At 40.4% G+C, this 13,306-nt stretch overlaps 1 long non-coding RNA gene across 1 annotated transcript in view; it reads left to right on the forward strand.

Moving 5' to 3' along the window:
- Window positions 1–7,058: 7,058 nt before the first annotated feature.
- The window catches only part of LOC135512879 (uncharacterized), a 101,156-nt gene continuing 94,908 nt past the window's right edge, over window positions 7,059–13,306 (forward strand). The window contains exon 1 of the long non-coding RNA XR_010451467.1: window positions 7,059–7,147. This is a non-coding gene — a long non-coding RNA (uncharacterized LOC135512879). The remainder of the gene's footprint in view (window positions 7,148–13,306) is intronic.

Here is a 13,306-nt window from a genome sequence, read left to right on the forward strand (position 1 = left end):
CTACTGGTCGTGCTGCTACTACCAGCAGTACTACACCTGCACCTGTCGACGACACAAGTTGTTCTGCTTCCACATGCACATCCAATGCTAGCATCAGTAATTCCACATTTGTTGTTAGTCCAGCTAGCAGGGACACTGACAGTTGTGATTCTTATGCAGTCAAAGAGCTATTGCCCCCTTACCCGGGAAACCACCGAACAACAGACAGGGATGTTGGACAATTGAAGAGGCGCAAATATCACTTATTTTTGGAGTAGTGCCTTTCCTCAGCCACAGTGTGTTATATGTGCAAAAAGTATTATCTCACAACTCGATGAAACCTTCATTCTTGCGCAGACATTTAGAAACAAAACATGCCCGTTTGAAAAATAAGCCACAGGAGTTTTTTGAGCGAGAATTAAGTCGACTTTTGAGTAGTAAGACATGTATAAAAACAACAGATACCATTAATAAGTTGGGGCTAGAAGCGTATTATAAGTTGAGCTACCAAGTGGCTAGGACAGGCAAGCCCCATACTTTCGTGGAGGACTTAATTCTTCCTGCTGCCGCGGATATGGCTTGAACAATGCTGGGGGAAAAGGCCAAAAAACACTGTTTCACGAAGCATCAATGACATGGCAGGAGATGCTTTGAAACAATTACTGCTTCGTATACAAGCCAGTGAATTCTATGCTTTACGGCTGGATGAGTCAACAGACGTGGCATGCCTAGCACAGCTCCTGGTATATGTCCTTTACGTTTATGGGGGGTCAATTAAGGAAACCATCCTATTCTGCAAACCACTGGTAACCAGGACAACAGGAGAGGATATTTTCAAAGTACTGTACAGCTTTGTGAAATCAAATGGTCAAGATGTGTTGGTATCTGTACTGATGGCTCAAAAGCCATGACAGGGAGACATAGTGGAGTGGTAACGAACATGCAAGCAGTTACTCCCGACACCACTTGGGTACACTGCAGCATCCACCAAGAGGCTCTTGCTGCTAAAGGAATGCCTGACAGCTTGAAAGGCGTTTTGGAAAAAAAAGCAAAGCCCCTGAATTCTTGTGTATATTCTGCACTATGCAATGATATGGGCAGCGACCATTTAACGCTTTTACAACATACAGAAGTGCGCTGGTTATCAAGGGGCAAAGTATTGACACATTTTTGTAAAATTGAGAGACGATCTGTTTTCTTTACTGATCATAATTTTCCCTTGTGTGACCGCTTGCATGATAACGAGTTTCTCACGTGACTGGCCTATCTGGCCTATTTGGCCTGAATGATCTGAATCTAGGATTACAGGGACTCTCCATGTCACGACTTCTGTCGGTCCCTCTCCTTATTCGGGCGGCGTTCGACGTCACCCATTTACCATTTGTTTTTCTTTGTCTTACACACCTGGTTTCAATTCCCCAATTACCTGTTCGTTATTTAACCCTCTGTTTTGCCATGTATGTTTGTGAGTGATTGTTTGTTGTATTGTGGTCTGTATTGTGGGCTTGGTAATTATCTTGTATTTTCATGACTTTGAGTAAAGTTTTATTTACTCATCTCTGCTGTCCTGCGCCTGACTCCTCTGCACCAGCTACACACAGACCCTTACACCACAACTATATTCAATGTGAGGTACAAAATTGAGGCTATGATTAAGAAGTTAGACTTGTCTGCATTAACAAGGACAACACACAGGTCTTTCCATCATTGTATGATTTTTTTGTGTGCAAATTAACTCAAGCTTATGGACAATGTCAAATGTGCGAAGCACCTGTGTGAGTTGGGTGCGCAATTACGCAGGTATTTTCCCGAAACGGATGACACAAACAACTGGTTTTGTTATCCCTTTCATGCCCTGCCTCCAGTTCACTTACCGACATCTGCGCAAGAGAGCCCCATCGAAATTACAACAAGCGGTTCTCTGAAAATTGAATTTAATCAGAAGCCACTGCCAGATTTCTGGATTGGGCTGCACTCAGAGTATCCTGCATTGGCAAATCGCACTGTTAAGACACTGATGCCCTTTGCAACCATGTACCTATGTGAGAGTGGATTCTCGGCCCTCACTAGCATGAAAACTAAATACAGGCACAGACTGTGTGTGGAAAATGATTTAAGACTCTCTCCAATACAACCCAACATTGCAGAGTTATGGGCATCCTTTCAAGCACACCCTTCTCATTAACCTGTGGTGAGTTATTCACAATTTTCGATGAACAAATAAGGTTTTATATGTAAGATGGTTAAATACAGAGCAAAATGATTGATATTATTATATTATTATTAAAGAGCTATAAGAGCTCTTTGTCACTTCCCACGACCCGGATTGTGACAGAAACTCACACTCATTCTTATGTTTAATAAATATGTGGCAGGCTTACAATGATGGCAAAAAACAACATTTGAGAGTGCGCTGACCCTGGTGCTAGAGGGGGTTCGCAGCTGGAGGTTGAATGTTTGAAGGGATATGGGACTATAAAAAGTGTGGGAACCACTGCCGTAGAGGTTAATAATGGAACATTAGTCACTTTAATAATGTTTACATATTTTGCATTAATCATCTCATAAGTATATTCTGTATTCTATCCTATTCTACTGTATCTAAGTCTATGCCGCTCTGACATTGCTCGCCCAATATTTATATATTCTTAATTCCATTCCTTTACTTTAGATGTGTATGTATTGTTGCGAAATTGTTAGATATTACTGTTGGATATTACTGCACTGTTAGAGATAGAAACACAAACATCTGCTAAACACGTGTATGTGATAAATTTGATTTGATTTGACACTTTCCACCAGCACAATCTGGCTCTGCTTTCCACATGTCGCTCTGAACTGGCATGTGACGGGCTAGCCTACTGGAACAGGCAGGCCCTGAGACTCAAGAGCAGGTCAACGAATATGACAAATCATAAAGCATGCATTGATATATTGGTTTGAAGCACATTTGCAACATTAATATTAATCAATGCAATATTCAATTCCACCTAAATGGGCTATCTATCATAACGATAGACAAATGGTTATGCTTGCGGGTGGAGTCTCATTATGGCCAGCAGTGGTCATCATTTGTAAATGATAATTATAAGGATTTGAAATGAGCTGTGAAACGAATGCAATGAAATATAAATTGTATTCAGCTCAGACCGCAGTAAGAACACATCTGCTCTATGACACTTTATAGCACCACTGGCAGAGGTGTCATGTTCATAAGGGGCACAAGAGCATGTGCCCCATCAGATTTGTCTGGTTTTTTTTCAGATGTTGAAATAATTACTGAACTTCATTTTTAAGCCAACGTTTTATCATAATTATTTGTAAAATTCAAGGTGCACCATGGAGCAGATATGCCTTCAGACAGTATCGGTCAGAAGCGGAGGAGAAAGAGTTTCGAGTAACACCCACAGTGTTTGATGTGATTTTAGCTGCCGGTGATGGGCAGGACTAGCAGTAGGTATGTTTGTAAATTAATTTGATCAAGCTACACTACCGTTAAAAAGTTTGGGGTCATTTAGAAATGTCCTTGTTTTTGAAAGAAAAGCACATTTTTTATCCATTAAAAAAACATAAAATTAGTGAAAAAGCGACTCCGGGATGCTGGTCTTCTAGGTAGAGTTCCTCTATCCAGTGTCTGTGTTATTTTGCCCATCTTAATCTTCTATTTTTATTGGCCTGTCTGAGATATGGCTTTTTCTTTGCAGCTCTCACTAGAAGGCCAGCATCCCGGAGTCGCCTCTTCACTCTTGACGTTGAGACTGGTGTTTTGCTGGTACAATTTAATGAAGCTCACAGTTGAGGACTTGTGAGGTGTCTCTTTCTCAGACTAGACACTCTAATGTACTTGTCCTCTTGCTCAGTTATGCACCGGGGCCTCCCACTTCTCTTTCTATTCTGGTCAGAGCCAGTTTCTGTTGTTCTGTGAAGGGAGTAGTACACAGCGTTGTACGAGATCTTCAGTTTCTTGGCAATTTCTCGCATGGATTAGCCTTCATTTCTCAGAATAAGAATCAAATTTCTGGCCATTTTGAGCCTGTAATCGAACCCACACATGCTGATGCTCCAGATACAACTAGTCTAAAGAAGGCCAGTTTATTGCTTCTTTAATCAGAACAACAGTTTCAGCTGTGCTAACATAATTGCAAAAGGGTTTTCTAATGATCAATTAGCCTTTTAAAATTATAAACTTTGATTAGCTAACACAACGTGCCATTGGAACACAGGAGTGATGGTTGCTGATAATGGGACTTTGTAAGTCTATGTAGATATTCCATTAAAAATCAGCTACAATAGTCATTTACAACATTAACAATGTCTACACTGTATTTATGATCAATTTGATGTTATTTTATTTTAATGGACAAAAAATGTGCTTTTCTTTCAAAAACAAGGACATTTCTAAGTGACCCCAAACTTTTGAACGTAGTGTATGTAGCCTATTGATTCCTTGTTGATGAATAAATAAAGCAACCTTTTTTTTTGTTGTTTCTCTGTAATACTAGCCACCTAGCAATTTTATGAAGTTGGCTTTATCTAGCCAGCTAGACAGGTTCCCAATCTCCCAACCCCTGCCAATTTGTTGTTGTTGAAATTTGTTAAATACATGTGAAATATAAAAGAAATGGCAAATAATATATTTGCATTCAAATGTATGTATTCCAAATAAATTTTCAAATGTATATCATGCATTAAAATTCCTTTCAAAAAGTATAAAAAGTACATTATTTGGCCAATTTTTTCCATTTCACATGTATACTAAAATGCATCCACAAATATACATTGTATATGTATATACTGAAATAGCTATCAAGACATTTCATCCTATCATTCAAGTTAAAGTAGCTTGTCTACGTATCTTAGCTGCCGTGCCTGCTGACAAGGTTGCTAGACTTTAGAAAATACTATAACGGCTTTAATTCTTAGGTTATGCATATATTACTACTGTATATACCAGTGTGGCAGTTGTACTAAACTCCTAAGTCATACAAGTTCTTAAAGAATCAATGTGCATCATTAATTAAAATGACAATTAAACAGGGAAAGAGGTATGCTTAGATAACCTATGCAGAGAAATATACATATTTTTAACATAGAATTAGGCATAATGTTTATGGCCCAGGATTTCAGTAAAAAGCAGTTTCAGGTGTTTGAAAAATGCAGCCCTCCTCCAGACCACCCCCCCATCCAGCCTCACATCCATCCTCTAAAATATTGGGTGCATGACGCACCTGAGCATCAGTGCTCCTTGTCAAAACAAATAATGCATTAGCTCTATAAATGTAACGTGATGTGATGCTCCATATCCATTTCAGAACCTGGCACCCATTTTTCAACTAACCTTTTCTTGGCGATACTTTCTTTGTTCTCGATTCGGAAGAAACTTCCATTAAAATATCAAATCCACTTTTTTTTGGAGTGAGAAATGCCTCTTGCATGTGTGTAGATCTTTGCTTTGGTCGCACTGTGTGACACACTCATCTACTTCTACACATGGCGTCGCATAGAAGCGACAAGTTCCTGCAAAGATGTTGGGAAATGCGAGATGTGCGGCAGCTAAAATGGCAGTGCAAAAAGTGGATTTCATTTTTTTTTTTTTTTTCATTTTCTCTGTTTTTTGGAGAACGACCTGCAACTGGACACTGACGTTTATAAAAGACAGGTTTCGTCATCAAGAATTAAGAAAGTACCAGCAAGAAAAGGTTATTTGAAAAATGTGTGCCAGGGCTTTCCATTAGCTAAGCTATGGAGCATTACATATCATGCTACAATTCTGTAGCTAATAATGCATTGCAGCCTACCTGATTTGAGACAATGTGTGAATGTGTGAATGTGTGATGTGTGATCAATTGTAGCAATCCGACACTAAAGTAGGTACTTCTTTTCAGGTTCAACAACTGATTGACACATCAACCATCTTTCAGCCATCTGGAGATGAACAACATTTCTAAGTTCTCTTGTTTGCTCCCACTCTTTCTTCTCTGTGTGTGTGCTAGACACAACCCTGTAATTACCCACAAAGGAAAAACAAGTACAGGCAGAAATGCCTATTGTGGCCATAGAAAAGGAATTATACAGCCCATCTCTTTTTCTTTCTCTCATGGAAGAATGCATCTTTTTGTGTTATGAAATGTTTTTTGTGTGTTTCGTTTGAACTGTTTTGTAGTGTGTGGGTAAGGGTGGGGGTGCTCTGCAGACCAGTCCTGTGTGTATTTCTTTGTTAAATCCCCTCCTGTCTTGATGATGGAAAATTGATCAGGCTTGAATGAGAGGCTCAATACATGCCCCCCCTCTCTCTCTATTGTCTAGGTGAATAGCACACACTGAAGGCCATGGGCAGGTTGCTATTAATATGACAGCCTACTTCATATCCAACGATAATTTCTAATGAAATACCTCATCTCCATTATTTTGATCTAGGAAGGCGATTCACTGAAAGACAGTGGGAGAGAAAAAGTATTTTATTTGAGTTGCTCATGTCAGCAAACCAATAATTTTGTCAAGTTCTTTTTTTAGCCAACTGAAACGCTTTGTATTGCGACAGTTTATAAAGCCACACAGATAAATCCTTTCAGAGCGCTGAATGAGGACGCCATCTGTTTTTTTATGTCCTCCTTTTTCTTCTAGTTTTTCAATCCTTGTAATCAAATTTGAGCAAAATCAAATGGGGGGTTTTCAATGAAAGTACCTTTTGTTGGTCTGAAACGAGCAAGTCATTTACAAAATGCCCTTCCTTTGTGTGGGAGGCTAAAGGAAAAAAGAAATCAGTAGCTTTTAAAGCTAGGCCTTGCTGTGACTGCGAAGATAATGAAAGCCGTCTTGTGTTGTGGGGTAGAAAGCATTTCAAAGGCAGGGCCCGACTCAGGGTTACAGTGCTGAAAACCCTGTGTGTTTGTTTTGTGTGGAGTGCCAAGCCAGGCATCCACAGTCTACCATCTTCGGGGTGAAATGGTGAAGACGAGTTCCAGGTAGTGCGAATAGCCCCGGCTTTAATGTTTCTACCTTCTCTCTCTAGGCGGCCCTTGTGTCATGCTCAATCCGCCACAGAAGAAGTGGGAGTGGAGCAGGGGTTCTCTTATTCTGCTTGGTATGATGAGGAGCTTTCACTGAAGACTGGAGTTCCCCGGTTGTTTTTCCTTCAGTCGCCAGGCAATGGAATACCTCTCAGAAGGTTAGTTGTCCTCTTTTCCTGCTTGCTATGCATCTTTCTGGGCATCCTTAGTTTTGTAGCTATTTACATTGACTGACAGGGATATATTACTTTTTAATTTTTAAAGCTTCTGGGCTCTTTTCACTGCACAGTACAGGTATTAGACCAATGAGCCAGGTCCATAATGTAATGTATGGAACTGAGTTGATGCCTCAAACTCAGAACAGAATATAGGCTTCTTCTGTACAAGGTCTATAGGCTTTAAGTATCTTCATGGAAATGTGAATGGAGGCAGATGAAGGCAAGTTAAGGCAAGCCCCCCAGGGCATGCTAGCCTGCTGTCTCAGGGGCAAGGCACAAAATCACTGCAGCACTAACAAATGAGTTGTAATGATGTAATTAGCATCCTTGTTACTAACCGATGAGAGGAGAAACACAAATAGTTTATAGAAGACTCACCTGTGTGAAAGTTGATGAGCTTCTGTGATTTTGTAAAGATATAATGACATATCATTCTATAAAGATATCAAGGAATGTCACAAATGAAATTCTATATGAATAATGTAAAATGAACATTCTTATTGTTTTAGCAGTCTTCTTTGACAATTAGTCTGACGTTATTGTGGTTGTCGGATACTGTCCAGGTGTCCAACTGTCTGTATGTTTCTTATGGTGCTGTCTTTCAACTTCCCTCAACTGAATTGGCTCAAGTGTCTTCTCAAGACATGAACAAATGTGTTAATCGTATGCCTATTCACACAGCATTTCTTGAGTATTTTCATGTTCAAAAAGTTGGCAACTTTTTTGAGAAACTATTTTCTCATATCTGCAAAGTTTCATATGTGTAATTTCCACCTCTATATTCTCAGTTGACAATAGACAAGCGAGTAATATTCAAATGAGTTGATTTCTCACTTGGCAGATTGAAATGTCAGAATTTGCACTGGAACAAAAAACTTGGTAAAATTCAATTTCAAAAGAATATTTAATCAGTCAACCAATACTAGCAAGGGAATCTTACAGCCTTTGGGGAAAGAAGTCAGTCAGGCAGCCAGTATGCATCGCTGCATTGATTGTTACTAGACTTCCCATTTAGGCTTGTGTGTGACTGTGAGCAGCCATATGTAGGATATAGTAGGGATTAAATACCACTGCATTTTGTCTCTATTATAACATGATACATGTCTATTTTGAAGCCCTGTCTTCTAAATCTTTTAAGCATCGTTTTTTTCTGGAATAGTTTTCTGTCCAGTTGACATAATAGTATGTTATGTGTATGCTTCCTGTGTGGGTCATTTCAAGTGTTTTATATTAGAGATATGTAGGTTTTGGGGCTGTTAGCATAGATTTGGTAGAATTCTATAACAGCCAGTGTTCCTGTGAGGGACTAAATGGAGTTTTATTCATACCTCGTACTTTTCTGTCAAAACAGATAACATAGAAAAGATCATGGAGCAATAGTATTTTTTGGGTGGTCACTTACTTGCGTAATGTGATAAAACGTAACCTCTTTACTGTACAAATGTTCATATTAACGTGGTCAGCTTGATGCTTTGCAAGCAATTACCTAAGCCTTTGTAATTACACTGGAATACATCAGAAATAAGGTTGAGGGATAAATCTGTCTCCATTATGCTGGGTGTGTGAGCTTTCCTCAGGCCCTCCAACAAGAGGAACTTAATGGCGTGGTAAAGTGGGAGGAGGACTTGCTGCTGAGCTGGAGGAGTGGAGGGGCGATGCTGACCGGCAATTAGAGCCCATTGAGCTGGGGCCTGCCAGTCAGAGATGATAGGGCCGCTCTTCCACCCTGGTACTCACAGACTCTGTCATTAGGCCTACTCTGAGGCTGAGCCAGGCCTGTGGTTAGCTAACTGACCCCTGGGCACTCAGGGAGGGAGTCACCCGTACGCTGCACTTACCCGTGCAATTAATCACATGCAACGAGTGACTGAACTGCGTGTGAATATGGCTGCCCTTCCCGGTGGTGTTAATAGGGCGAGGTGACATGCAATGGAGACCAGTGAACTTTGTGCACATTGTGCATGTTTGTGTTAATATGTGGGCAGGGTTATCATAGCTGGTATTCCTTAATTTGAATATATTAATGGGTTTAATTTACATGTAGGATTAACCTGAGACCACTTTGTCTTAAAAGCTTGGTGGAATAATGAAGTCTTAAACACCTGCTAGTTCTGATACAGGAAATTAAATCGGTTTATGGACAAACCCAAGCAAAGGAGACCCAAAACTTGATTTTAAAGTCAGCAACTCCATCTTGCGCCAGAGAAAGCTGCAACTAATATGGTTAAAGACCTCTCAAGAGTCTGTCTTGTCTTAATCTTCTAATGTAAATGAAGGATTTAAAAACTATATTACCAGATGTCGAGGAGACACTTGAGAATTAAGACCTCAATCTAGGTTTTTCAGCAGGCTTCGGCCATAGCTGATAGAGGCCTATGACTCCACAGGACAGGATTTCCACCATAGTAAAACAGAACCAGAAAGTTAGATTGTGAGCTGCCCAGGGAAACATACACTGCTGTTGCCTAGAGCCTTAGAAGACTTGCCTTAAAGTACCATAGTAATTCCTAGAAAAGGTTGGCCATTGTTGATTTCGTGGAACTCCACTGGGTTACCCATACAAGATATTCCCACACAGTCAAAACTAACTACTGTTAAGAGCTAGATTTTTACCATTTTATTGGAATGTAAAAAAACAAAATCCAGCCTCATTGTGAAGACGGCAATCATCCACAGTATTGCAGAAGTGCAGAAATAATCAAATAAAAGTACTTGCAGGGCCATGGCTGCAATCTGAAGTTGAAACAATAACAATGTGCCCTCCCCGCCACTGTTTGGGTAAAAAGCTTAGGAATGGGTCTTGAGAAATGTAACCACGCAAATTCATAGACAGAGCCGTGGACGCAAGGACTGGCCATCCATGATATCAAAATTATACTTTTAACCATGTCTTGAGGCTATGCTATGTTTGTTTACATTTGCATCGTTTACAAATATTGGAGTAAAACAAGCATATATTTTGAGTTCTAATCCAGCCTCACTATGAAGAGGGCAATCATCCACAGTATTGCAAAAGTACAAAAAAAACTGTTCGCAGGACCATGGATGCTTTTTATAATTAGCTCATACAGCTGCTTTTGTCTAATACCTCTCTGGCCCTTTTCATTGTACACAAGAGATCCCCCCCCCCAGTAGTCTTACAAAGTTTCCTTCTTCCTTGTCTCTAACAACTGTAGTTTGGGTGCTGAAGCTGTGAGAATGTGTATGTGTTTGGCGGGCACGTGTCATGGCAGGTGCTGAGTCCTGTGAAAGCAGGATGTGTGAGGTAGCTTATTCTCTCTGCCAATCTGCTCTGGCACAGCAGATCATTGCAGGTGGTCAAACGAGGCCATTAACAACTCAGGGGTGCTGACTGACACTTATCTACCACATGTAAACGCTGTGCCATAGGGGCCCACAGGGGAAATTGGAGTTATTATCCCCTGAATACCCAGAGCTCTTTCTGTTCTATCTTTTATTTGTGTCTGTGTTTTTTAAAATTGTAGCACCTTTGCTGGCTGTGCCGTTATGATCCCAGACAACAACAAACATATTTTTGTGAATGTAATGCGCTGTTTCCCCCCATTCAGCTGGATGTCGCTAGTTATCTTAAACTGCTCTGCTTTCTGAGGTCTTTGCATACTGTGACTGACGAACATCAGCCTGTTATTTAGAGAGGAGAAGAATAGATCCAGGCGTAATGTGTACAAACAGACAGCTGAAAATGGGAACGCATCACTCATGAATAATTGGTCACTTTTGCTTTTTACTGTATCCTCCCATCGTGTTTTCCCCCTCTGAGAGGTCATAGTTCCAAGCCATTAAGAGCTGCCATACTGAGTGAAGACAGCAAGGAGAGCATTTGTCCAAAAGGCCTTACATCCAATAAACAGCAGTAGCAGTCAATTTATTGCTCCAATCTATAAATAATAGCGCTGATTATGAGGCTGCTAACGGCAGACGCTGTAATTGTCTGTCATAAATCTTAGTCGCTGGTGACAGCAGCACAATGAGCACAGCCATCTGTTTGAGGGAAAAGGATGAATATCTGCTCTGTCGAAATGCACTTGGATGTGTCTCAATATTGTGGACAGGCTTTCACATCGGCTGCAGGAATGTGAACTTACTTTTTGCTAACATTGATTGTTAAGACCTTTATAGATGACTATGGATGGCTACATCTAGGAAGAGTTACGTGATTTCTCTCCAACCACTTTAAAAAGTACTTTCCGTTTTTAGATGATTTGGGGTGCTGAAAAGATGACAGATGATGACAGAATCCACTTTATCATTTGGGAGCTGAAAAACGTGATGACAGAATCCAACCACTTTAAAAAGTACTTTCTAAAGTACGTGCTGAAGTGAGAAAATACAAAAAAATCACTTTGTCATTTGGGGTGCTGAAAAGATGACAGAATCCACTTTATCATTTGGGTGCTGAAAAGATGACAGAATCCACTTTATCATTTGGGGTGCTGAAAAGATGACAGAATCCACTTTATCATTTGGGGTGCTGAAAAGATGACAGAATCCACTTTATCATTTGGGGTGCTGAAAAGATGACAGAATCCACTTTGTCATTTGGGGTGCTGAAAAGATGACACAATCCACTTTATCATTTGGGGTGCTGAAAAGATGACAGAATCCACTTTATCATTTGGGGTGCTGAAAAGATGACAGAATCCACTTTGTCATTTGGGGTGCTGAAAAGATGACAGAATCCACTTAAAGGGGCAATCTGCAGTTGAAACAATAACAAGGTGTATTCCCCGCCATTGTTTCGGTAAAGAGCTGAGGAATTGGGCTGGAGAAATGTAACCACTCAAATTCATAGACAAAGCTATTGATGCAAGGGCTGACCATACATGATATCAAAATGACACTTTTAACCATGTCTTGAGGCTATGCTACGTTTGTTTACATTTGCGTTGTTTACAAACATTGGAGTAAAACAAGCATATATTTTGGGTTCTAATGGGGTAAGACAGTTAAACTAAGTTTATGAGGTGTTTATATTCTTCAAAAATCAATGAGAACTTATCATTCATTTATAAGTCCAAAAATGCATGCAGCATCTTTGAATTGCCGCTTTAAATGGACTTTGGTCTCAGTTATGTTTTTGTTTGGTACATTGTTCTTACAAACAATGAAGGATTTAGATTGTTATGCTGCAATCACACAGGTACAGTAAGAGTATCTTACCAGAAGTCCCGATCATGTATTTGGAAATTTGGAGAAGAGGCATCAGATGTGTTCATGGGTAGTAGTTTGTAAACAAAGACACTGTGTACGCATTGCAATGGTGGTTTCCATTTAAATTCCAGCCCTAGGAGTCTGTAGACACGTTCAGAGTAATGCAGGCACTAACAGGCTAACTGACAGACTTGTTTTATGATGTCCTCTTGGGCTGAATCAGTAAACTGTAATTTGCTGTCTCTCTCTGTCACCCTCTCAAGGCCACTTCAGAGTGGCCCACTTCACACATGGCTGTGTAGCAGCACAGTAGCAGCCTCCCCCAGAGCTCGGCTGCTTTTTAGTCCAATTAATGTCAAGCCTCTATCAGCATGTGATGGATGGAAAATGTCCTTCTGATGGAGGCCAGATCCTCCCCACGAATTGAGGTCAGATCGATCCCAATGGCAGAAGAGAGATTCCCTGGAATTAGTCCTAGGATTTAGTAAATTATCAAATGAACCCTTTGCCCTGTGTGGCCGTTGTTAGGCCATTGAGACGGTGTGATGGTGCAAAGAGTGTGTGTACAGAGACAAGGAGAAAGCAGTGAAGCCTTCCTTGCTCATGGCCTTCTCCAGACCAACAGGGTCATCAGAACCGCGGCTATTAAATGTGAGTGCAACATTCCACCCGGCAGTAACAATTCTACTGATGTCCATGGGTGATTTATTTGCACACAATTGTTGCATAGAAAACCTCATCCTTCCCATATGTGCTGCGATCATCCACAAATGGCATGTCAGATATATCCATAAATCTGAGCAAGTTCTTCTTCACCTTGATCTTGACTTAACTCTTACATTGGTTTTGAAGGCATTCCACTGAGTTTGTCTCATTGTTCCTGTCTGGACTGATATGAGGGCTTTCCCAGGGAACAGATGTCTTTAA

This window comes from Oncorhynchus masou, chromosome 24, assembly GCF_036934945.1.
Source record: "Oncorhynchus masou masou isolate Uvic2021 chromosome 24, UVic_Omas_1.1, whole genome shotgun sequence".
NCBI classification, from domain to species: domain Eukaryota; kingdom Metazoa; phylum Chordata; class Actinopteri; order Salmoniformes; family Salmonidae; genus Oncorhynchus; species Oncorhynchus masou.